This window comes from Somniosus microcephalus, chromosome 4, assembly GCF_052327205.1.
Source record: "Somniosus microcephalus isolate GS21.2 chromosome 4, FLI_Smic_1.0, whole genome shotgun sequence".
Taxonomy (NCBI): Eukaryota; Metazoa; Chordata; class Chondrichthyes; order Squaliformes; family Somniosidae; genus Somniosus; species Somniosus microcephalus.
This window is the reverse complement of record NC_140990.1, coordinates 267,062,792-267,087,818: the sequence shown is the minus strand read 5'-3', so window position 1 is coordinate 267,087,818 and position 25,027 is coordinate 267,062,792. Positions and strand designations below refer to the sequence as shown.

The following is a 25,027-nucleotide window of genomic DNA, read 5'->3' as shown; positions in this document are numbered from 1 at the left end:
TCTCATTTATATGCGCTGCCTGTTCTTCTGCAGTAAAATGAATATTCTGATGCCCTGTTTGAAAAGGATGATGCATTTCAATATGTCACATACATTTAGAGGGTATGAAAGTATGCCTTTTTAAATTTCCCTTTTCTTTCTGGATACAAAGGTTTAAGTAAGTGTCCAGGGGTATTTTTCTGAAGGTAAATGGGTATATTTGTTCTTTGCAGACATGCCAATTTTAAAAACTTAATTTCAGACACAGTTGGTATCCAGAATATTTCATTCAAAGACGCTGAAGGTATTTGTGTATGGATGGAGAATTTCCATTAAAAGCTACTTGAATGTGAGATAGCATTTAATTTCTTTGTGTGTTTATGTTTGATGCTTCTGAAACTAGAAAGATGCAGTAAACAGGATGGTTCTGGGAACTCCTGGTATGGTTCTGGAAATTTCAGGATAACTAACCTTTGTATGTGAAACATTATTTAACCCCTCACCCCAGCCCAGGCAGAAATGTGAAGATCTTTCACAATATGTAGATGTTGCATTAAAAAAGAAATAACAGAAATTTTCAGTATCCTCTGGTGCTGCAGTAATTTTCAGAGCATATTTGATAGACTGAAAAAATAAGCGTAGGTTTACTGGTTAAGATTTTATCACGGAAAAAAAATTGACTGGAAATAACTATGTATCCTTATGCTGCTGGTATCCATTGCACCATTGTCAGTCATGTCTTTCAAAAAACCCTCAGTCCCACTGGCAGTAGTTGATATCTAGGGAGTATGTAAGACAATTTATAGTAATCTTGGGCTGTGCAATTTCAGCAACTGTAACAGAAGCTTCTTTTCCCCTGAAGACCTCCAAGAGTAAAAAGGTCACTTCACTATCTTAATGTAAGTTAGATACTTCCCCAGCTGGTGTAGTTTCTAGTCAGATGGTCTGCCATGAGGAAGATAAATCCAATTCTTCTACACATTAAATGGGTGATCTAGAACTAGAGAGATGGAGAGTAACATGAAGGTGTAATATAAATGCTCAGAATTCAAACACTGGGAAACTTGCATCCCCAAACAGTCTGCTTGATGAATGATTGCAACCTTTGTTGCAAAGACTCAAACCCTGCTGTTTTAAAACTGTTTTAGCAGCTATCCACTCCTCCTTGCTGGAGTCTTGTTGGCTTATGACACCTTGTCGTCCTCTTTTTTTAAAAAAAGTGAAAAGTTCACAGATGCAAAAACATAATGGCAAAAGTTCACCAAAAGATGCAAAAACTACAGAGTAGAGATAATGGAGGACTTCAATTATCCTAATATAGACACTGGATAGTAACAGTGTAAAGGGCAAAGAAGGGGAGCAATTCCTGAAATGAATACAAGAGAACTTTCTTGATCAGTGTGTTTCAAGCCCAACGAGGAAGGATGCAGTGCTGGGTCTAGTTCTGGGGAATCAAACCTTGGTGGGCAAAACAGTAATTGAACAAAGAGATGATGGTTTGGGTACAGAGTAGACACATTCCTATGAGGGGGAAAGGAAGGGCATCCAAAGTTAGAACTCCCTGGATGACTAAAGATATAGAGGTTAAAAGAGTACAGAAACGGGAGGCTTCTGACAATTGTATGGTTCATAATACAGTTGAGAACCAAGCTGAATATAGAAAGTGCAGAGGAGATCTAAAAAAGGGAATTAGAGGCAAAGAAAGAGTATGAGAATAGATTAGCGGCTCACATAAAGGGGATCGCAAAAGTCTTTTATAAACATATAAATAGTAAAAGGGTAGTCAAGGGAAGGGTGAGGCCGATTAGGGACCAAAAAGAAAATCATCTTATGGAGGCAGAGGGCATGGCTGAGGTACTAAATGAGTACTTTGCATCTGTCTTCATTAGAGAAGAGGATATTGCCAATGTAGCAGTAAAGGAGGAGGAAGTAGTGATATTGCAAATGATAAAAATAAAGAAGATGTATTTAAGGGTTGGCAGCCCTCAAAGCAGAAAAGTCACCCATTCTGGATGGGATGCATCCTAGGTTACCGAGGGAAGTAAGGATGGAAATTGCAGAGGCTCTGGCCACAATCTTCCAATTCTTTTTGGATATGGGGTTGGTGCCAGTGGACTGGAGGATTGCAAATGTTACACTCCTGCTTAAAAAAAAAGGGAGAGGGATAAACCTGGCAACTACAGGTTAGTCAGCCTAACGGGGGTGTGGTAAACCACTTCTTTCGTTCACTACCGTTACACTATGGTTATCACTGTTTACACTGTTGTATCACTACACGAGGTCGCCTCTTGCCACGCTGTTATACCTGGGCTGACCACTGCTGACTCCGCCCATAGCTCCGCCTACTTGCCCAGGTATAAAGGTGGTCGACTGGCTGGTATTCCTCCTTGTTGGATCCGCTCACCCACGAGGGTGGGCTCTGTTATTTAGCCAATAAAAACCTATAGTTACTTTCTTAACTTGTCGCTTTTCATTGGATGAATTGATAGGTATATCAATTTTATTGGCTAAATTTTAAAAATGTCTAACGAACCGTCAGACCAGTCAGACGCCCAGCTACAACAGCCACAGCAGCCGGCCTGGCTGCGAGCCCTCCGACCGCCGTACCTGGATCTAAACCCACAGGCAGCAAACTCAGCCCTCGACTTCAAACACTGGCTGAGCTGTTTCGAATCCTACCTGGGAGAATCCGGCGTGCCTCAGAGATCCAAACTAAGAGTGCTGACCGCCCAAGTGAGCCCTAAAGTATTCGCACTCATACAGGACCTTACTACATACAAGGCCGCCATCAACCTGCTGAAACAGCAGTACCGGAGCCCGGTAAATTCTATGTATGCCAGACACCTCCTAAGATCCCGCCCGCAACAGCCAGGAGAGTCTGTAGATGAATTTTTACGGGCGCTACAAACACTCGGCAGGGACTGTGACTTTAAAGCGGTAACGGCTGCAGAAAATACTGAAGAGAATATCCACGATGCCTTCGTGAAAGGCCTTCGGTCCGACTACTCACGGCAAAGACTGCTCGAATCAAAGGACCTCGACCTGAACACAGCTGCAGCCCTCGCCCGCTCCCTGGAAGTGGCCCATCGGGACCTCGAGGCGTATTCCAGGTACTGTACTGCGCGACGCTGGGACTCCGGCCCGACCCCGGCCGCAATACCCCTCGCAACGCCGCCTCCGGGACCTACCTCCGCGTCGGCGTCCCAGAACCGATCGGGACCGCCACCCCCAGTACCGGCTGCAACATCGGACCCCCGCGATCGGGCCGCCGGCTGCTTCTTCTGTGGCCAGGCGAAACACCCGAGGATGCGCTGCCCTGCGAGAAACGCGACTTGCTCCCATTGCCAGAAGAAAGGCCACTTCGCTAAGGCCTGCAGGGGGAGAGCCACAGACGCCAGCAGTGCCTCATGCGAATTGTGGGGGCGGCCATCTTTCATCCAGGCCACAGATGCCAGTATCCCCTCGTGAGTCGTGGGGGCGGCCATCTTTGATCAAGGCAACCGACACCAGCAATGCCTCATGTGAGTTGTGGGGGCAGCCATCTTATTCAACCTCATGGGCGCCGCCATTTTGTCCACCACAGTCGACCGCCACCTTGTCGCCAGACCCGACCACCGCCTCACCCGCAGACTACAGCAGCTCGCTCAGCCATACACTAGCCTCTGTCACACTGGACCAAGCTCGCCCGCATCACCTGTCCAAGTCCCTGATGGACATCAAAGTAAACGGCCACGCCACGACCTGCCTGTTCGACAGCGGAAGCACGGAGAGTTTCATACATCCAGACACGGTGAGCCACTACTCCCTCACTGTCCGGCCAACGCGCAACCGGATCTCGATGGCATCGAGGCCCCATTCTACAGACATCAGCGGCTACTGTATTGTGACCCTGTCGGTTAGGGGCACGGAGTATAAAAATTTTAAACTCCTCGTCCTGCCCCAGCTCTGCGCTGCAGTCCTACTAGTGCTGGACTTCCAATCCCACCTGCAAAGTGTCACTTTGGCATACGGTGGACCCCTCCCCCCACTTACAGTCGACAACCAGCAGCCTTTAAACCGCCCACCGCATACCACCTGCGGCCTATCCACCCTCAAGGTCCCGCCCCCCTCCCTGTTCGCTAACCTCACCCGCGACTGTAAACCCGTCGCCACCAAGAGCAGGCGGTACAGCGCCGGGGACAGAGCTTTTATTAGCTGTGAGGTGCAGCGTCTCCTGAAGGAGGGCATCATCGAGAGGAGCAACAGCCCCTGGCGTGCCCAGGTCGTAGTCGTTGAGACCGGCGATAAAAACCGCCTAGTCATCGACTACAGCCAAACCATAAACCGGTACACCCAGCTGGACGCATACCCCCTTCCCCGGGGGGGGCACGGTGGCATAGTGGTTAGCACTGTTGCCTCACAGCGCCAGGGACCCGGGTTCGAATCCAGCCTCGGGTGACTGTCTGTGTGGAGTTTGCACATTCTCCCTGTGTCTGCGTGGGTTTCCTCCGGGTGCTCCGGTTTCCTCCCACAGTCCAAAGATGTGCAGGTTAGGTTGATTTGGCTATGATAAATTGACCCTTAGTGTTAGGGGATTAAATACGTGGGGTTATGGGGATCGGGTGGGATATGTGTCGGTGCAGGCTCGATGGGCCGAAATGGCCTCTATCTGCACTGTAGATTCTGTGATTCTGTGATATCTGATTGACCATATCAGATTGCGCAGTACCGGGTATTCTCCACCATCGACCTTAAGTCGGCCTATCACCAATTCCCTATCCGCCCTGAGGACCGCCAGTATACAGCCTTCGAGGCGAACGGCCGCCTCTACCACTTCCTTAGGGTTCCCTTCGGCGTCACCAACGGGGTTTCGGTCTTCCAAAGGGAGATGGACCGGATGGTTGACCAGAACGGGCTGCACGCCACGTTCCCCTATCTAGATAACGTCACCATCTGCGGCCGCGACCGGCAGGACCACTATGTTAATCTGGAAAGATTCCTCCGTACGGCCCAACGGCTGAACCTCACCTACGATAAGGAGAAATGTGTGTTTAACACCTCGCGCCTTGCCATCCTCAGCTGCGTAGTAGAGAACGGAGTCATCGGCCCCGACCCCGAAAGAATGCGCCCCCTCATGGAGCTTCCCCTCCCCCACTGTCCAAAGGCGCTGAAGAGAACCCTGGGGCTCTTCGCCTACTATGCCCAATGGGTGCCAAATTATGCGGACAAAGCCAGACCCCTCATGAAGTCCACCTCCTTCCCCCTGACGGCAGAAGCGTGCGCAGCCTTCTCCCTCATTAAGGGAGACATTGCTAAGGCCACAATGCATGCGGTGGATGAGTCTATCCCTTTCCAAGTGGAGAGCGATGCATCCGACTTCGCCCTAGCCGCAACCCTCAACCAGGAGGGGAGACCGGTGGCCTTCTTCTCAAGGACCCTCCAGGGCCCTGAGATCCGACACTCTTCGGTCGAGAAGGAGGCCCAGGCGATCGTGGAGGCTGTACGACGCTGGAGGCATTACCTGGCAGGCAAACGATTTACCCTCCTCACCGACCAGCGTTCGGTCGCTTTTATGTTTAATAACAAGCTGAGGGGCAAAATCAAGAACGACAAGATCTTGAGGTGGAGAATCGAGCTCTCCACCTATGATTATGATATCTTGTACCGGCCTGGTAAACTGAACGAACCCCCAGATGCTCTATCACAAAGTACATGCACCAACGTGCAAACTGATAGACTGCAGACCCTCCACAACGACCTCTGCCATCCCGGGGTCACCAGACTTTACCACTTCATTAAGGCCCGCAACCTGCCATACTCCATCGAGGAGGTCAGGACCATGACCAGGAACTGCCAAACCTGTGCCGAATGCAAACTGTATTTCTTTAGGCCGGACAGAGCAAGCCTGATCAAGGCCACCCGCCCCTTCGAGCGCTTGAGCATCGATTTTAAGGGGCCCCTCCCGTCCTCTGACCGTAATGTGTACTTCCTCAACATCATTGATGAGTACTCCCGTTTCCCCTTTGCCTTCCCCTGCCCAGACATGACCAGCACCACGGTCATCAAATGCCTGAACGACCTCTTCGCCTTGTTCGGGTTCCCGAACTATATACATAGCGACCGGGGCTCCTCCTTCATGAGCGAGGAACTTCGCCAGTTCCTATTAGCGAGAGGTATCGCTGCAAGCAGGACCACCAGCTACAACCCCCGAGGGAACGGCCAGGTGGGAAGAGAGAACGCGACTGTCTGGAAGGCCGTTCTCTTAGCCTTAAAGTCTAAGGGCCTCCCAACCTCTCGCTGGCAGGAAGTCCTCCCGGCAGCGCTGCATTCCATCCGGTCACTGCTTTGCACTGCCATTAACGCCACCCCCCATGAACGAATGTTTGTTTTCCCCAGGAAATCGACTACGGGAACCACGCTGCCAACTTGGCTGACTTCTCCGGGGCCCGTCTTACTGCGAAAGCATGTGAGGGCCCATAAAACGGACCCCCTGGTCGAGAGGGTGGTCCTCCTGCACGCCAACCCCCAGTACGCCTATGTGGCATACCCAGACGGGCGGGAGGACACAGTCTCCTTACGAGACCTTGCACCCTCAGGCACCCCTGAGACACCACCGTCACCCCCCCCCCCCCCCCCCCCCCCAAATCCAGCCCAGGTAGACGGCATGCCGGAACCCCACGAGCCTTCGTCAACCACGCAGACACCAGCATTAACACAGGAGACTGCAACACCGCCGCCGCTGCTGCACCGATCAGAAAGACTTACGAGGCCTCCGGACAGACTGACATACCCGAACTGGTAGTACACTTCACCCCGCCGGACTCAAATCTAAACAAGGGGTGAATGTGGTAAACCACTTTTACCGTTCACTACCGTTACACTATGGTTATCACTGTTATATCGTTACACTATGGTTATCACTGTTTACACTGTTGTATCACTACACGAGGTCGCCTCTTGCCACGCTGTTATACCTGGGCTGACCACTGCTGACTCCGCCCGTAGCTCCGCCTACTTGCCCAGGTATAAAGGTGGTCGACTGGCTGGTATTCCTCCTTGTTGGATCCGATCACCCACGAGGGTGGGCTCTGTTATTTAGCCAATAAAAACCTATAGTTACTTTCTTAACTCGTCGCTTTTCATTGGATGAATTGATAGGTATATCAGGGGGAACATAATCCAGGACAAAATTAATAGCCATTTGGAAAAGTATGGATTAATAAATGAAATTCAGCATGGATTTGTTGAAGGCAAATCGGTTTTGACTAACTTGATAGAGTTCTTTGATGAATTAACAGAGAGGGTGGATGAGGGTAGTGCGGTTGATGTTCTGTATATGGACTTTCAAAAGGCATTTGACAAAGTACCACATAATAGAATTGTTAGCAAAATTAAAGCCTATGGGATTAAAGGGACAGCGGCAGCATGGGTACAAAATTGGCTAAAGGACAGAAAGCAGTGAGTAGTGGTGAGTGGTTGTTTCTCAGACTGGAGGGAGATATACAGTGGTGTTCCGCAGGGGTCGGTATTAGGACCACTGCTTTTTTTGATGTATATTAACGACCTGGACTTTGGCATACAGGGCATAATTTCAAAGTTTGCAGATGATGCGAAAGTCTGGAATGTAGTAAATGATGAGACTTCAGGAGGATATAGACAGACTGGTAAAATGGACAGACATGTAGCAGATGAATTTAATGCAGAGAAGTGTGAAGTGATGCATTTTGGTAGGAAGAATGAGGAGAGGCAATATGAACAAAATGATACAATTTTAAAGGGGTGCAGGAACAGAGACCCCTCCGGGTGTATGTACAGAAATCTTTGAAGGTGGCAGGACAAGTTGAGAAGGCTGTTAATAAAGCACATGGGATCCTTGGCTTTATTAATAAAGAGGAATAGAGTACAAAAGCAAGGAAGTAATGCCAAACCTTTATAAAACACTGGTTAGGCCCCACCTGGACTATTGTGTTCAATTCTGAGCACTACACTTTAGGAAGGATGTCCGGGCCTTTGAGAGGGTGCAGAAGCGATTTACTAGAATGGTACCAGGAATGAGGGACTTCAGTTATGTGGCGAGACTAGAGAAACTGGGGTTGTTCTCCTTAGAGCAGAGAAGGTTAAGGGGAGATTTGATAGAGGCGTTCAAAATCATGAATACCAATATTACAGTAAAGCTGCTGACTAGAAAAATATTAGTAACACAAAGTACTCTTTTGATTGGCTTAGTTTAAATTAAGACTTGTAAAATTTGCAGAAAATCAATGAGCTATTGCAGCTTTAGCACAGGTATTCCTTTCCACTGAAGAAGTAGTTGATAAATATGGCCCTCCCTTGTAATTGTGCTTACTAAAAGCTTTGTGGTTCTATATTTAATTTTCACCTTGCTTTCTCCTCTCTTCTCCACCGCGCGCCCCCCCCCCCCCCCCGCAAAGCAAACTGAATCAAAAGTGGTTGCTTCAATAGGAGATCATCAAAATTATATAAAGTGCTTTCAAGGGGGGAACCCTTCTACAATATCTGAAGTTGTATATAGAACACTTCAAAAAGCGCATTATCCATGTTTTAAAATGTATTTTTTTATTTAGATTTAACAAATTAGAATGACTATATACTGTTATAGGTTGACTGGTAATTAAACAAGAAAAATGTTCAAATCTTAATTTGCCCATGTTACATTTGTATTTGGTACAATAATTTATTTACATCCTTTAAACAAGTAGTCCCTTTACAGCAACACATCAAAAAGTTAGTATGCATAAAGCTTCAAGACACAGCACGTGACAAAAATGGAAAGTTAGTTATTTCTTAACACATTTAAATCCATTTTATAGTTGTACTAAAGATTGTATGTTGACTGCATGGCATATAATGGATTAATTTAACATTAAATAGTGGTAGTAATGAAAAAATGTAAAACTGTGTTGTATAAATACCACCATAGTTGACTGCAGAACCTAAATGTAAGTAACTTGGTAGTTTGCCAAAAGTTTTGGAAAAGCATTTACAGATGATGTGCGGTATGTTATTGAAATTTGTATTTTGTATAAGGAATGAGTTTAAGAATGGAAGTCTGTATTCGGTACAAGCGTTTTAAATGCTGATGTTGTGCTGAGATTTGCAATGGTCATTTTTTGTGAAAAGTGGACATTGTAAAATTATAAACTAAGACCTTGCTTTTTTTAATACAACACACTTGATCCGCAAACTGAAAAAAAACACTGTCAGATTTACACTCCAGGGACTGGAGACTACTTGCTTTACTGTTTGGTTTCTATTTTATAGCAGACTTTTAGAACCACACTCGCGTTGATCTTCCATGGAACCCAGCTGTTCAAATGAGACACATTGTGATGGCATAATATTGTCCTTGCTGCTGTGTATCACCAGCATATTGCCCAATAAAGCACTGTGACAATTACTTAATTATTGCAGTTCATTATATTTTTAAAGACGTTTTGAAATACTGGTTGCCTGCAAAGCATACTTCTTTTCATCTTAAAAGTGTGTCTGGATTGGTATTTAAAAAAAAAATTCCTTTCACTAATGGCACACAGCTAGTAAATCATTTATCCTTAATAGAACAGTTCCTAATCAGAACAATTCCAACTTATTCCAAAACATTTAATCATTGTCAAAGGAGGAATTTTCTAATCATATTGGCGCAGATATTGCAGTCAGCGGTGAAGGGCCGTTCACCTCTCAAAAAAAAACTGTCTGCAAAAGTTTTAGTGGGCTCGAGAACGCAGACTTCCTCTTTTCCAATGGCAATTTGAGTTTGGCGCCATCTACAGGGGATTTGCTGGGTCTGTGAATAGGGCAGGGAGACTGATCAACCAATCAAATTGAAGAATCCTTACAGATGGCAAAGTAGGAAATATAAATTACATTTATATCATTGTAAAGAAAGCAAAATAAAGATTGGGGCATACACATAGGATTAAGGGAGAAGCTTAAATAGCAAAATACAAACTTTAAAAATGTTTTTTAAATTTGCAACTTTTAAATTTTCTTCTGCTGGCATGAGACTCCACACTTGTAAAATTAATTTTTCAGGGCCAGAGAGGTTGTTCAGTAATTATGACTTGGTACACTGTTAAAAACTCAGTTACTCCTGATTGAACAAGGCTTGACTTTTCGTCGGTCTTTACAGCAAGAATAGTGGGTAATCAGTGATTTCTATGTTGATTCTATCTGCAAAGACTGCAACAGCGCACCCTGTGGGGGAGCAGGGTATCTCTGACAGTAAGTTCTGGATTTCTGCATTTAAATGCGCATATGCGGACGCCAGAATTTGATGTCAATTTTACCCAGCAATAACGGCGAACGCTGACAGCCTCACCGTTATTACTACTGCAAATTCTGGGCCATTGTCCCTTTTTCATCGGGTTTGTGGGCAAGCTGTTTTGGATTTGCCATGCAAATCTGGGAAAAAATCTCTACAGCAAATGCCGTGTCTGTTGTAGCGTGAAATTTAGCAACATAGATTTTACAGATGATATTTTTAAGAACTAACTAACGCATTTATGAAGAGTCTCATAACGTCTTTCAGAAATATCAAAGCGTTTTATATGCAATCAATTGCTTTTTAGTGCAGCCACTGTTGTGTACATTTGCGTTCCCCTACATAAGGCAATATCTCACAAGTTGGGGGCACTTCTCAAGGCACATTGTCCTAAACTCAGCTCAGCACCAACATTTCTAAACCACTCCGAGTGTGGACTCAATAAAGGAGAGTTTTCACAGAATGTATAAATTACAGCACAGGAGGAGGCCATTTTGCAGTACCTGCATCGATGCTGAGGCTCTCTCCTGTAACCCCATTCCCCTCCGATCCTTTTATATTCCTCTTTTAAAATACATATCCCCTTCCCTTTTAAATTATGTTTTAGTCTCTGCCTCAATGGCCACTTGTAGTGAAGCACTCCACTACTGGTGTTTAGTTCAAAACCTTCCTTCTCCCTTCCCTTTTCGATCTTCTAGTGAGAATCCTGAGTTTCCGTCCCCTTGTTCCCCATTCGCCCACCAGTGGAAACAATCTTTTCCTATTTACCCAGAGTAAAGTCCCCAGGGTTCACACCTCTTTATTGGCTGCTCCTCTCTGCACCGCTCTCACTCTCCACGCAGCTGCTGCTGCTTCTACTGGCTCTGCAGGAAATAACCCTCACCCATTCCTCAGTCTCCCTCTCTTCCTCCACCCCCCCCCCCCCCCCCCCCAACGATCCCCCTAATCCACTGTCACTCTCCCCAGACTTCCAGTCACACATTCTTACCCCCCTGCAAACCCCAATTGCCTGCCCACTAGATCGTGTTCACCCTCTTCCGACCCAGTCTTGCACCTCTCCTCACACTCTCTCTCTCTTTTCCCCCCCTGTTACCCTCAAAGTTACAGCTGTTTCCCCCCTAAACTTGGGCCGGCTCCCTGTGGTGACAGAGGGAGCTGATGTTTGAGTTGCAAGCTCCTCCATGGCAACAGCTGATGATCTCGCTGTGTGTGTTGGGTTGGGGGATGGGGGGCTCTACTACAGTGAGATACTTAATGGGTGACGTTCTCCTGAGCTGCTTGCAGTGGTGCCTGGGAGATTCATGCCCCATTCCGGGAAACTCTTGGACAATCTGGGGAGCTGGCAACCCTAGGATGTCTGCAGATCTCACATTTAGCATGTGGTTCATGTTAACTCTTTCCAGAAGAGTCATCAGCATTTTGTGGCCTACAGTCCTTGGGCCGTGACAAAACTAGTTAAAATATAAGTTGTAGAATTCTTCATTCGTGCACTTTGTAGCAAGCTGAAACCTTTGGGCTACATCATTCCATGAATCTTATCTAAAGTTTATAGGCAAACCTTGGACACATTACAACCACAAGGAACTGCAAAGTAGCACGTGGAACAATCTGTGGATTTTCATTTTGCACTACTGTTTAAATTAATTGTGTGCCGATGGTTTACATTTTGGCAGCTCTGTCCAAATGATCAGGGTCTAGGTTTACTCTCGAGTCCTCCTTGTCCTAATGCGAGAATGAAGGATCATTTGTGACAAAAATGGACCATTTTTAATAATAATGTGTTCTAGTATTGGCTTCTTTCTTCCTGTCATGTGAGTTATCGAAGTAACAACTTAGATTTATATAGTGCCTTTCACAACCAATGAAGTACTTTTGAAGTGTAGTCACTGCTGTAATGTAGGGAAATGTGGCAGCCAATTTGCGCTCCGCAAAGTCCCACAAACAGCAAATGACCATATATTCTGTTTTAGTGATGTTGTTTGAGGGAAAAATATTGTCTGGGCAAACTGCCCTGATCTTTGAATAGTGCTATGGGATATTTTAAGTCCATCAAAAAGGGCAAACGGGACCTCAGTTTAATGTCTCTCATCTGCCAAAATTGCTCACTATTCCAGAATCATTCTGGAATGCAAAGATAAACCCCGGCTCCTATTCTCTACTGCTAACCATCTTCTTAAACCCCTCTCCCCTGTCTCCTCCACCCTCTCCTCCGATAACAAATGTGAGTAGACTTCTTTGTCTATAAGATTGAGACCATCCGTTCAGCTGCCTCTGCCACGTCCCTTCCTTCCCCTAGCTCACTGGGCCAAACTTCCTCTAAGGTTGCCCCCTGCCCTAGCCCTGAACTCACCTTTTTCTCCAGTTTCTCTCCAATCTCCCCTCATGATCTCTCTGTGCTCATCTTGTCTATGAGACCCACCTCCTGCTCCCTCGACCCTATTCCCACCAAACTGCTGACCACCCAACTTCCTTTTCTGGCTCCTATGTTAGCTCATATTTGTTAACGGTTCTCTCTCCTCAGGTACTGTCCCACTCTCCCTCAAATCAGCCGTCATCACCCCTGTCCTCAAAAAACAACCCTTGACTCCTCTGTCTTGCAAACTACCGCCCCCATCTCCAACCTCCCTTTCCTCTCAAGTCCTTGAATGTGTTTTCGCCTCCCAAATCCATGCCTACCTTTCCTGCAATTCCATGTTTGAATCCCTCCAATCAGGTTTCCGCCCTTGCCACAGTACCGAAACGGCTCTCATCAAAGTCACAAATGACACCCTTTGGACTGTGACAAAGGTAAACTATCCCTCCTCGTCCTTCTTGACTTGTCTGCAGCCTTTGACATGGTTGACCACTCCATCCTTCTCCAACGCCTCTCCACCGTCGTCCAGCTGGGTGTGACTGCATTCGACTGGTTCCATTTTTATCTCTCTAATTGTAACCAGAGAATCACCTGCAATGGCTTCTCTTCCTGCTCCCGCATCGTTTGTCCGACATACAGTTCTGGATGAGCAAAAATTTTCTCCAATTAAATATTGGGAAGACCGAAGCCATTGTTTTCGGTCCCCACCACAAACTCTGTTCCCTAGCCACTGACTCTATCGCTCTCCCTAATCTGTCTGAGGCTGAACCACACTGTTCGCAGCCTTGGTGTCATATTTGACCTTGAAATGCGCTTCCGACCACATATTCGCAGCATAACAAAGACTGCCTACTCCCACCTCCATAACATCGCCCGTCTCCGCCCTTGCCTCAGCTCATCTGCTGCTGAAACCCTCATCCATGCCTTTGTTACCTCTAGACTTGACTATTCCAATGCACTCCTGGCTGGCCTCCTACATTCCACCTTACGTAAACTTGAGGCCATCCAATACTCGGCTGTCTGTGTCCTAACTCTCGCACCAAGTCCTGTTCGCCCATACCCCTGTGCTCGCTGACCTACATTGGCTCCCGGTTAAGCAGTGCCTCGATTTCAAAATCTTCATCCTTGTTTTCAAATCCCTCCATGGACTCGCCCCTCCCTATCTCTGTAATCTCCTTCAGCCCCACAACCCCCCGAGATATCTGCGCTCCTCTAATCCTGCCCTCTTGAGCATCCCTGATTATAATCACTCAACCTTTGGTGGCCGTGCCTTCTGTTGCCTCGGCCCTAAGCTCTGGAATTCCCTGCCTAAACCTGTCCGCCTCGCTACCTTTCTTTCCTCCTTTAAGACGCTCCTTAAAACCTACCTCTTTGATCAAGCTTTTGGTCACCTGCCCTAATTTATCCTTATGTGGATCGGGGTCACATTTTTTGTCTTAAAATACTCCTGTGCAGCGCCATGGGACGTTTTACTACGTTAGGTGCCATATAAATACAAGTTGTTGTTGTCTCATCCAACAGTGCAGCACTCCTTCAGTACTGTGCTGAAATGTAAGCCTAGATTACATGTTCAAGTCTCGAGAGATGTAAGAGTGCTACCACTGAGCCAAGTTTAAAAACTAGGTTGATTTCCAGATAATTGTCTAACTTGTTTTTAAAAGCAACAATAACCAGAATATAAATGTTTTGTCTGTCCAGGTGTCTGATAATTTAATTCAAATACACGAATTTTATGCTTTTTATTTGCATTTATTTTTGACCGCTCTTTTGGAGTTTGAGACAATTTAAATCTCCTTTTGTCCCAGTTATATTATTTGAAAATTATTTCTTGGTCTGTCTTGTTAAAGTTGAGTGACCTATCCATCTCTCTGATGGGTTTGGACAGACTAGAGAGTCTCCAATCTGTTATGTAAAGGTTAATATTCAGCCACCTTCTGTTCCGTCCAATTTACATTACAGTTTAGCATAGCTAACATGACTTTTTATTTTCTAAGGAAAGATAGTTAAGCCTGTAGCTGTTGTAAATTGTCTAAGGTTATATGCTTTTCATGATGCAGCCTTATGTCCAGTTAAGGTCATCTAAGGCTTTGCTCTTATTACATACTTTATACCACATCATAGATGTCAAAAGAAGTCTTAAAGGGAGATTGTACCTCACAATTTTCATTGAATGTTACAAACATCCCAGGTCTTTTCCTATGCCGTATGGAGGAAGACTTCATTTGAAAAATGAAGGCTACCTCATAAGGTAGGTAATTCTCCCTTTTACAATAATATTTTACCTATAATGCCTGAAGTTATGTATGGTAGTTGGATTACTCTGACCAAAATAACTCAATCACGCCAACCTCAACCGTGTCGAACTAATTACAATTTTTATCCCTTTAACTAGTCTTTTTTTAAACTCTTCAACATTAAATAACTGTTTTTCAACTTTCTAAATCAGGTTTCCTTGTTTGCCCTATTCTGCCTATTTTGACCTTTTCATTTAGGACTCTGCTTACTATTTTTCCTCATGATTTAGTTTTTCCAGCATTAGAATGGCTAAGTTATTTCTACACTACTTTTTCTGTCTAAGTGCAGAGGTCTTTATAACTGATCAGGGAGATTTTAATTATATTTAAAATTATATTTGCTAAGAATAAATAGTGTTTGTTTCATTTATATTCATTTAATAATGGGCACAAAATTGGAAGTAGGTTGTCTTAGTTCTGGGTTGCTATAGGAAGGCAGTCAGTTATATTGCAGAGAATTTTCTGTGGTATCAGGTGGAGCTCCATGTTGTGACACGCATGTGGTTTACCTGCTTGAGTTCCTATTCATATGTGCAAGCTCATCAGTGTGCTGACTGCTCCACCTGCCTTTTAGTTGTTTCCAGGAAATCATGATGTGTGAACAGCAGGAAGTATTGCTTTGACCTCACAGACAGTATCTCATTACAATAATTGCTAATCTCTGAATAAGACAGCCATGTTTTGCGTGTGAGGCAAGATGGTGTGGTGAAGACCAGCTGCCTTAGAAATCTTTAAAATATACAAGGAACGTGTTGGCTTGTGCTTCATTTTGAACTGCCTTTTTTTCTAATAACAGAGTTGTGTCTTGTGTGTTTGTGACCTCAAAGGTCAGTAGCTGTTGGCAATACAGTATGTATTCGTTCCTTCATTCATACAAACTGAAAAACAACACGGTCTGTTACGAGAGCTGTCACTACTGTGCAGTGGAAGGATAATGGCTACTTCCTGATTAAACCACCGTTTATGCAGCTGATATTAAATAACTGCTTGTTCCTCAAGAGACTACAGTATACGGATGTGTTCCTATTCTTTTTTTAAAAAAAGCAAAGAAGTCGTTTCTGCATATGTACTTTTATAAATTGAGGGCAACATTAAGTCGAGAAGAACTAAAAGACTGAAATGCCAAAACCAGCAATGAAGTGAAGAAAATAGTCATTTTAAATTTTTTTAAACCCTTGGTTAAATTGGGAAAGTTTCAAAAATATGCAATGAAACTGATACTGCAGCATACTACCTAGATATACTGTGAAAACATTTTCTCCAAGAACTGCTGGTGTGGTTGACAGGTACTGTACTTTACCAAAAAATTGGGCAAACCTTTACAATGTTTCTTGAAGCAGATGTAGCATTTAATAAGTTGTATACATGACTTATTTTTCACTTGTTATGTGTTTTTAAAAGAAAATGTTTCAGAAATAGGTTTTATAATTGGAAATAATTAATGATGGCAACCCTAAGAATAATGATGTTTACAGTGTTTCTGTTTTTCTTTAGTAGAGCCTTTTACATCTTCTACCTCTGCCATCACACACAATTGTCCTGCCCCCTCTTAAGATAATGACTCATGTTCATGTATGGTTCCACAGGTACCAGAAGCCCTCTGGTATTTTGCCCAAGCATAGGTGTGAGCCTAAATAATGTTGGTGGACTATTCAACACTAGGGGCATCACAGCAGAGTCTGACCCTGTCCTCATTAAGGTACAGGTTTGTTAGGAAACTGTAGTACAACTACCCCTGCCCTCACTGTGATTCACTAACTCAACATGGGAAATGCAGTGAATTTGTCACTGAGCCATTGGCGAGCAATTAAAATTTAGTTTTAATCTGCTAAAGTAATTTTTCTGGACAAAATATTGCCAAATTGATTATTTGATTGTTTTGGCACAAAACTTTAATGGGTGAAAATTGAACTAAATAGTAATAAATAAAACAAGTAACTTCCCTCCCACAGTTGAGGCCTACTTTTTTTGTTGGTGAGTAGCATTGTGAGATGGCAGATGGTGCCATTGTGTTTTGTGACGTTAAATATGCAGTACAAGAAGAGTTTGGCCTTGTTTCGTGTCTTTGTAAATTGAGGCCTGAGTTGTTCTTGTGGATCTAATGGCCCTTCAGCTAGTAGAAGGAGAACACTAGTAATGAGAAGCTTATAATAAATTGTACATTTTCTATTTTTAAACATTGCCTTAATTTGAGTTTTAATTTAATTTTTAGAACATGATTGAAATTTGACCTGTTTACTATGTGATAAATTGGAAAGCACTGCTGTTTTACAAACACATTTTCCTTTTGCTCATCATACTTTAAACAACACTGTAAATTTTGGATTATAAGTAAATGTATTCCATGATATTTAAGGGTGGATGTAAAGGTATGACTTTTATGCATTGGATTTCCTATTTAGAATTTTTTAAAACTTGGATAGTGCCTGTTTACATCAGGTTAAATTGTATGTTTTTTTTGGTCTTGCTTTATGAAATTTTAGATATGTGCCTTGTTTTTATTTGATACTTCAACAAAAAAGCTTGTACTTAAGCTCCAAGAAGCAATGACTGGATATAAGCATGCAACCAATGGGTGGGGATGGGGTGTTTGTTTTCTTAGTGTTATTTAATGCAACCACTGGACCCAATTTGCGACTAAGTTCAAAGCAGAGAGGATTGTATCAGGTCTGCATTTGTATAAAAATAATGCTATACTGAAGAGAAGCAAATTAAAAACACACATGGATTCCTAGTTGTAAAATATAATAGGGATGAAATTGGTCAGTGAACAGAACTTTGTGAACGTTGGAAACATAAATTAGGGCAAAATGAAACAGACAGGAAGTTTCTTTTGAACACCAGAAAGCGCACAATTTTGGTTCTAGAATTTCTTGGGAGCAATTTAGTATCTCTAGGCCTCTGATGTTGGGGTGTGACCTAAGTATTTAACATTTTTTTAATGTCTCTACCCTCTCGTGATACACACCTTAGCTCAATTGACCTTCTGTGTCAGAGAGGGCAGGGGCCTGCCTCTGAGGCACCAAAAATGCATTTTTGGCCAGGCTTCCAGGAGCTACATGCAAGTAATCCAATGCAGACTAATATTTTTGCTCCTTAGTTCAGTACAACTGAGATTGGCAGTGAGGGATTGAACCTGCGCATTGCAGTGCTGCACTGCATTGAGTTTTATTAAAATTGTAGATATATGTAAACCATATTTGTATGGCAGTTTGGCAAGAAACTATAATGAACAATGTGATATTCTAAAATAAAGAGAATGTGTCCGAGCAAGATAATTGTACAGGCAAACCATATTCTAATTAGTTATAAACCCCTCATAATCGGTGTTTTATCTGATCCTAGTTGAAACTCTTGATATAGTAACTTGCAGCGAGAACTGCAGTACTTTTGCTTCCTTCCGTGAATCTGCAATGAGCTTTGCCTGTATTTTTCTAGAACCAATAGCTGTTGGTGAGCTTTCTTTACTGTACATTGCTACACAATTTTTATTGTGTTCAACTCTACACTTAAGTTTAAAAAGTAGATCTGAGCACTTAGTTGAAGTCTTTTGATGGGCAGATTATGTGAACGGGGGAGGGGGTGGAGAATATAGAATCTTGTCCAATAAAACAAAAACATTTTCCTCCTATTTCTCCTCTCTGCACATAATTTTTTTTCTGTAGAACTTAACCACAATTGCTAGCAGGAAGGTTCTGTTTACTGTGGTTTCTTGAGTATTTTGACTCCATAGTTTTGCAGGACATATAAAATGTGCATTTATACAGACTTGGAGATTGTACCAAATAACTGTTTATTAAAATCTGGTATAAATTAAGTATACGGCGTGTTAGAAATGCTAGAAAATGTAATAATTTAGCCAGATCTCGCTGCTCTCTCTTGCTCAGTTACTGAAGTTCAGTTACTGAAGTTATTCGACCTGGACTCCACTCAATGGTGTATTTTTCCTTCCACCACTGCTTCCCATCATGCATCTCAAAGATTCATAAATTTGCACAATAATTTAGTTAGGCTACGATTGAATTGATGCATCTTTTGCCCTGCTATATAATTTGTAATAGTGCAAACGTCAACACTCATTGTAATTCACTGGTGAACAAAAGTTGCAGGTATTGTAGAAACAGGAAATTCTGCACAGTGAGGCTGGCTGGAGTAAATATAATTGTAGATGTTTGAGACTTTTACTTTACAATAGAAATACTACAAATTAAAAAGTGTCTGTGTAAGTATATTTGATGCATCAATGAAGACTGAATCACAAATCTATTGTTACTTCACTTCATAATAAATGCAGATATGTTTTAAGCATTTTGTATGGTTTGATGCAGGTATGCGTGCTTTCATAATGTGGAGTTCTTATTTTAAGGAGAATTGTGGTTAATGGATGGATTTAAAGCCTTCTTAAAGGTGCTTCATTGATTATTGTCCAAGTGCATTGCAATATCTTGGGGACCCGACCATTTTACATGATACAGTAAGGTATGTGTTACAGTAAATGTCCTAGTGTATACCAGGCTATAATGGGGGGGAGGGGGGAAGAAATCTATATCTAGGCCTAATATTGTACATCAGTGCTGTAACCGCCTTGTGCAGTATGATGCTAAACCCTGTAATAACAACAACTCGCATTTATATAGCACCTTTAACGTAGTAAAACTTCCCAAGATGCTTCACTGGAGCGTTATTCAACAAAATTTGATACTGAGCCACACAAGGAGATATTAGAACAGGTGACCAAAAGCTTAGTGAAAGAGGTAGGTTTTGAGGAGTGAGGTTTAGGGAGTAAATTCCTGAGCTTCGGGCCTAGGCAGTTGAAGGCACAGCCGCCAATGATAGAGCGAAGGAAATCGGAAGACCAGGTTTGATGACTGATCTGTACTGAGTGATGATTGGCCTTGGTATTTTAGGTTGAGGGAAGAGGGGAGCATATCAAACAGGTTGACACTCCTAATTGCTTTCCTGTGACAACTGCTGATTACAGTTGATTATCTTCCTGGGAGAGGGGAAGGTAAGCTGGGTTTCTTTGAGGCTGAGTTGCCTGCAAATTGACATGCCTGTCGATGAGGGATTGAAACAGCATTGGTCCTCTATGGCTAACTCTGCAATCCAAGACCTGAAACAATAAAGTCTGGAGTGTACTCGAGCATTGTTAATGGTTGACCAACCAGCCTGTCTCATCAATGGTATCTGCAAGGATATAGCTATCACTGGTACCTTGGGATTCTTTCTGCTCAGCTGAAGATAACTTGCAAGTTCTGATGCGTAAGGTAGTCCTGGCTGGACAAGCAATGGGAAAATTATCAGTAGTCTGTGCTTATGAACTGTGTGGGGTGCTATCAGGCTAAAGTCCTGCAGTGTTCTTGTGCACAATTTGGGTTCCCTCAGCCTTGGCTCTTTGCAACCTGACCTAAGGTCTCCAGGCTTCAGGAAGTGGGGTGCGGAGAATGTAGATTCTATATCAGGCAAATATTGTACTTTTGTGGATCTCTCAGAAACTCCATTTAGAGATTATTAACCTTGGTGAAAGGTTTCTGTGCAGATTGGACATCTAGATGATGAAATAAAATGACGTGAATGAGGACCAGATCATGGTGCTTCAATGGTAAAATATCCTGCCAACACTCATAGCCAAGGCTCACACACAGATTACCACTTGGCTGAGGGCCGGTGACACCTGCTGAAGTACAACACCAACTTACATTTATATAGCTCTTTTAACATTGTAAAACATCCCAAGGCATTCACAAAAGCATAATTGGAGAATTAAAAATTGACACCAAGCCAAAGAAGGAGACATTAGGACAGGTGACCAATGCTTGGTCAAAGAGGTAGGTATTAAGCAGCATCGGTCTGACATTAGTACTGGATGAGCAGAAATTTCTTCCAACTAAATATTAGGATGACTGAAGCCATTGTTTTAGATCCCCGCCAGAAACTCCGTTCCCTAGCCATCAACTCCATCCCTCTCCCTGGCAACTGTCTGAGGCTGAAACAGACCGTTTGCAACCTTGGTGTCATATTTGACCCCGAGCTGAGCTTCCGACCACATATCCACTCCATCACAAAGACCACCTACTTCTGCCTCCGTAACATCACCCGACTGCGCCCCTACCTCAGCTCTTCTGCTGCTGAAACACTCATCCATATCTTTGTTACTTCTGGACTTGACTATTCCAAGCCTCCCATCTTCCAACCTACATAAACTTGATCTCATCCAAAACTCTGCTGCTCGTACCCTAACTCACACTACGTCCTGTTCACCTATCCCCCCTGTGCTCGCTGACCTACATTGGCTCCCAGTCCGGCAATGCCTCAATTTTAAAATTCTCATCCTTGTTTTCAAATCATAAGAACTTAAGAACATAAGAATTAGGAACAGGGGTAGGCCATACGGCTCCTCGAGCCTGCTCCGCCATGCAATAAGATCATGGATGATCTTCAACTTCAACTCCACTTTCCTGCCCTATCCCTATATGCCTTGATTCCTCTGGTGTTCAAAAATCTACCTATCTCAGCCTTGAATATACTCAATGACTCAGCATCCACAGCACTTTGGGGCAGAGAATTCCAAAGATTCACAACTCTGAGTGAAGAAATTCCTCTTCATCTCAGTCTTAAAAGGCCGGCCGCTTATCCTGATACTATGCCCCTAGTTCTAGACTCTCCAGCCAGTGGAAACAATCTCTCGGCATTTATCCTGTCAATCCCCCTCAGAATCTTTTATGTTTCAATGAGATCACCTCTCATTCTTCTAAACTCCAGAGAGTATAGGCCCAATCTCTCCTCATAAGACAACCCTCTCATCCCAGGAATCAATCTAGTGAACCTTCGTTGCTCCGCCTCTACGGCAAGTATATCCTTCCTTAAATAAGGAGACCAAATCTGCGCACGATACTCCAGGTGTGTTGTAGCAAGACTTCCTTACTCTTGTATTCCAACCCTTTAGCAATAAGGCCAACATGCCATTTGCCTTGCTAATTGCTTGCTGTACCTAAATCTCTCTGAACGCCAACATTTAATAGTTTCTCATCATTTAAAAAAAATTCTGTTTTTCTATTCCTACCAAAGTGAATAACCTCACATTTCCCCACATTATACTCCATCTGCCACCTTATTGCCCACTCACTTATCCTGTCTATATCCCTTTGCAGGCTCTGTGTTCTCCTCACATGTTACTTTTCCACCTAGCTTTGTATCGTCGGCAAACTTGGATACGTTGCACACGGTCCCTTCATCTAAATCATTAATATAGATTGTAAATAGCTGAGGCCGAAGCACTGGTCCTTGCGGCACCCCACTAGTTACAGCCTGCCAACCTGAAAATGACCCGTTTATCCCTACTTTCTGTTTTCTGCCTGTTAACCAATCCTTTATCCATGCTAATACATTACCCCCAACCCCATGTGCCCTTATCTTGCTTAACAACCTTTTATGTGACACCTCATCAAATACCTTTTGGAAATCCAAATTACTATATCCACTGGTTCCCCTTTATCTACCCTGCTAGTTACATCCTCAAAAAACTCTAATAAATTTGTGTCTCACTAATTACCTTTCATAAAACCATGTTGACTCTGCCTAACCGTATTATGATTTTCTAAGTATCCTGTTACCACTGCCTTAATAATGATTCCAGCATTTTCCTGACGACTGATGGCAGGCAAACTGGCCTGTAGTTCCCCTGTTTGCTCTCTCCCTCCTTTCTTGAATAGCGGGGTTACATTTGCTACCTTCCAATCTGCTGGGACCTTTCCTGAATCTAGGGAATCTCTCCATGGCCTCGCCCCTCCCTATCTCTGTAACCCCCTCCAATCCCACAACCCTTCAAGATCTCTGCGCTCCTCCAATTCTGGCCTCTTGTGCATCCCTGATTTTAATCGCTCCACCATTGGCGGCCATGCCTTCAGCTATTTAGGCCCTAAGCTCTGGAATTGCCTCCCTAAGTCTCGCCGCCTCTCTACCTCTCTCTCCTCCTTTAAGACGCTGCTTAAAACCTACCTCTTTGACCAAACTTTTGGTCGTCTGTCCTGATATCTCCTCGGTGTCAAATTTTGTTTGTTAATGCTCCTGTGAAGATCCTTTGGAAGTTTTACTACATTAAAGGCGCTACATAAATGCAAGTTGTTATTGAGAGAGAGAGAGGCGGAGGGAATTCCAGAGCTTAGTGCCTAGATGGTTGCAGGTACGGCCACCAATTGTGGGGCGAAGGAAGTGGGGGTGGGGTGATGGACAAGAGGCCAGAGTTCTCGGAGGGTTTTAGGGCTGGAGGAGGTTAGAGACAGGAAGAAGCAAGGCCATGGAGGGATTTGAACACAATGAGAATTTTAAAATTGAGGTGTTGGTGGACCGGGAACCAATGTAGTTTACATAGTTTATGGAGGGTGGAAGATCGGAAGCCCGCCAAGACAGCATTGGAAAAGCCGAGATTGGAGGTAAGAAAAGCTTGGATGAGGGTTTCAGCAGAGATGGGCGATATTACGAAGGTGAAGTAGGTAGTCTTTGTGATGTAGGGATTATAGAGGTCGGAAGCTCAGCTCGGGGTCAAATAGGATGCCGAGGTTACCGAACAGTCTGGTTCGGCCTGAGACAGTGGCCAAGGGGGGGGGAAATAGAATCTGTGGCTAGGGAATGGAGTATGTGGTGTGGGCCAAAGAGACTGGCTTCTGTCTTCCCAATGTTTAATTGGAGAAAATGTCAGCTTATCAAAGACTGGATGTCGGACAAGCAGTTTGACAGCACAGAGGTAGTAGAGGGTTTGAGAGAGGTGGTGGCGAGGTAGAGCTGGGTATCGTCAGTGTACATGTGAAACCTGAAGATGTGTCTTCAGATGATGTTGTAGGGGGCAACATGTAGATGAGGTAACATTCACGCCACAGAAGTGCCAGGCAATGACTATCTCCAACAAGCAAGAGTCTAACCACCTTCCCTTGACAGTCAACGGTATTACCATCACCGAATCCCCCACCATCAACATCCTGGGGGTCATCATTGACCAGAAACTTAACTGGACCAGCCACATAAATGCTGTGGCAACAAGAGCAGGTGAGAGGCTGGGTATTCGGGAGGCGAGACACTCGCCGCAGACTCCCCAAAGCCTTTCCACCATCTACAAGGCACAAGTAAGGAGTGTGATGGAATACTCTCCACTTGCCTGGATGAGTGCAGCTCCAACAACACTCAAGAAGCTCAACACCATCCAGGACAAAGCAGCCCACTTGATTGGTACCCCATCCACCACCTTAAACATTCACTCCCTCCACCACTGGCGTACGGTGGCTGCAGTGTGTACCATCTACAAGATGCACTGCAGCAACTCGCCAAGGCTGCTTCGGCAGCACCTCCCAAACCCGCGACCTCTTCCACCTAGAAGGACAAGGGCAGCAGGCACATGGGAACACCACTACCCCCAAGTTCCGCTCCAAGTCACACACTTTCCTGACTTGGAAGTATATCGCCGATCCTTCATTTTCGCTGGGTCAAAATCCTGGAACTCCCTCCCCAACAGCACTGTGGGAGTACCTTCACCACATGGACTGCAGCAGTTCAAGAAGGTGGCTCACCACCACCTTCTCGAGGGCAATTAGGGATGGGCAATAAATGCTGGCTTTGCTAACGACGCCCACATCTCATATATGAATAAAAAAAATAGGAGGAAACAAAGGATAGATTGGGGACTCCAGAGGTAACGGTGTGAGGGTGGGGAAGAGAGGTTTTCTGGCTATGACTGGATAGGTAAGAGTGGAACCAGGCGAATCCCACTTAGCTACACAATGGAGGAGAGGCATTGGAGGAGGATTGTGTGGTCAACCGTGTCAAAGGCTGTAGACAGGTCAAGAAGAATAAGGAGGGATAGTGAAACATGGTAACACGGAGGATGTCATTTGTGACGTTGATTAAGGCCGATTCATTGATGCGGCAGGAGCAGAAACCAGATTGGAGAGATCCAAACATGGAGTTGCATGATGGGTACAGATTTGGGAGGCAACAACATGTTCAAGGACTTTGGAGAGGAAAAGGAGGTTGGTAATGGGGTGGTAGTTGGGTCAAACGTGTATTTTTTTGAGATGGTGATGACGGCAGCTTTGAAAAGGAGCGACACAGCACCTGAGGAGAAGTAACCATTTACAATGGCCCAGAAAT

At 44.3% G+C, this 25,027-nt stretch overlaps 1 protein-coding gene across 21 annotated transcripts in view; it reads left to right on the top strand.

Annotated features, from left to right (window-relative positions):
* Positions 1–25,027, top strand: part of baz2ba (bromodomain adjacent to zinc finger domain, 2Ba) — a 367,748-nt gene that overhangs the window by 93,078 nt on the left and 249,643 nt on the right. The window contains exon 1 of one of the 21 annotated variants that reach the window (XM_085986370.1): positions 14,601–16,173. The exons of the other annotated variants lie outside the window; for them this stretch is intronic. The gene's annotated coding sequence lies outside the window, so the exon portion shown is untranslated. Of the gene's footprint in view, positions 1–14,600; positions 16,174–25,027 lie in introns of those variants that run through there. 21 annotated transcript variants of the gene reach the window in all.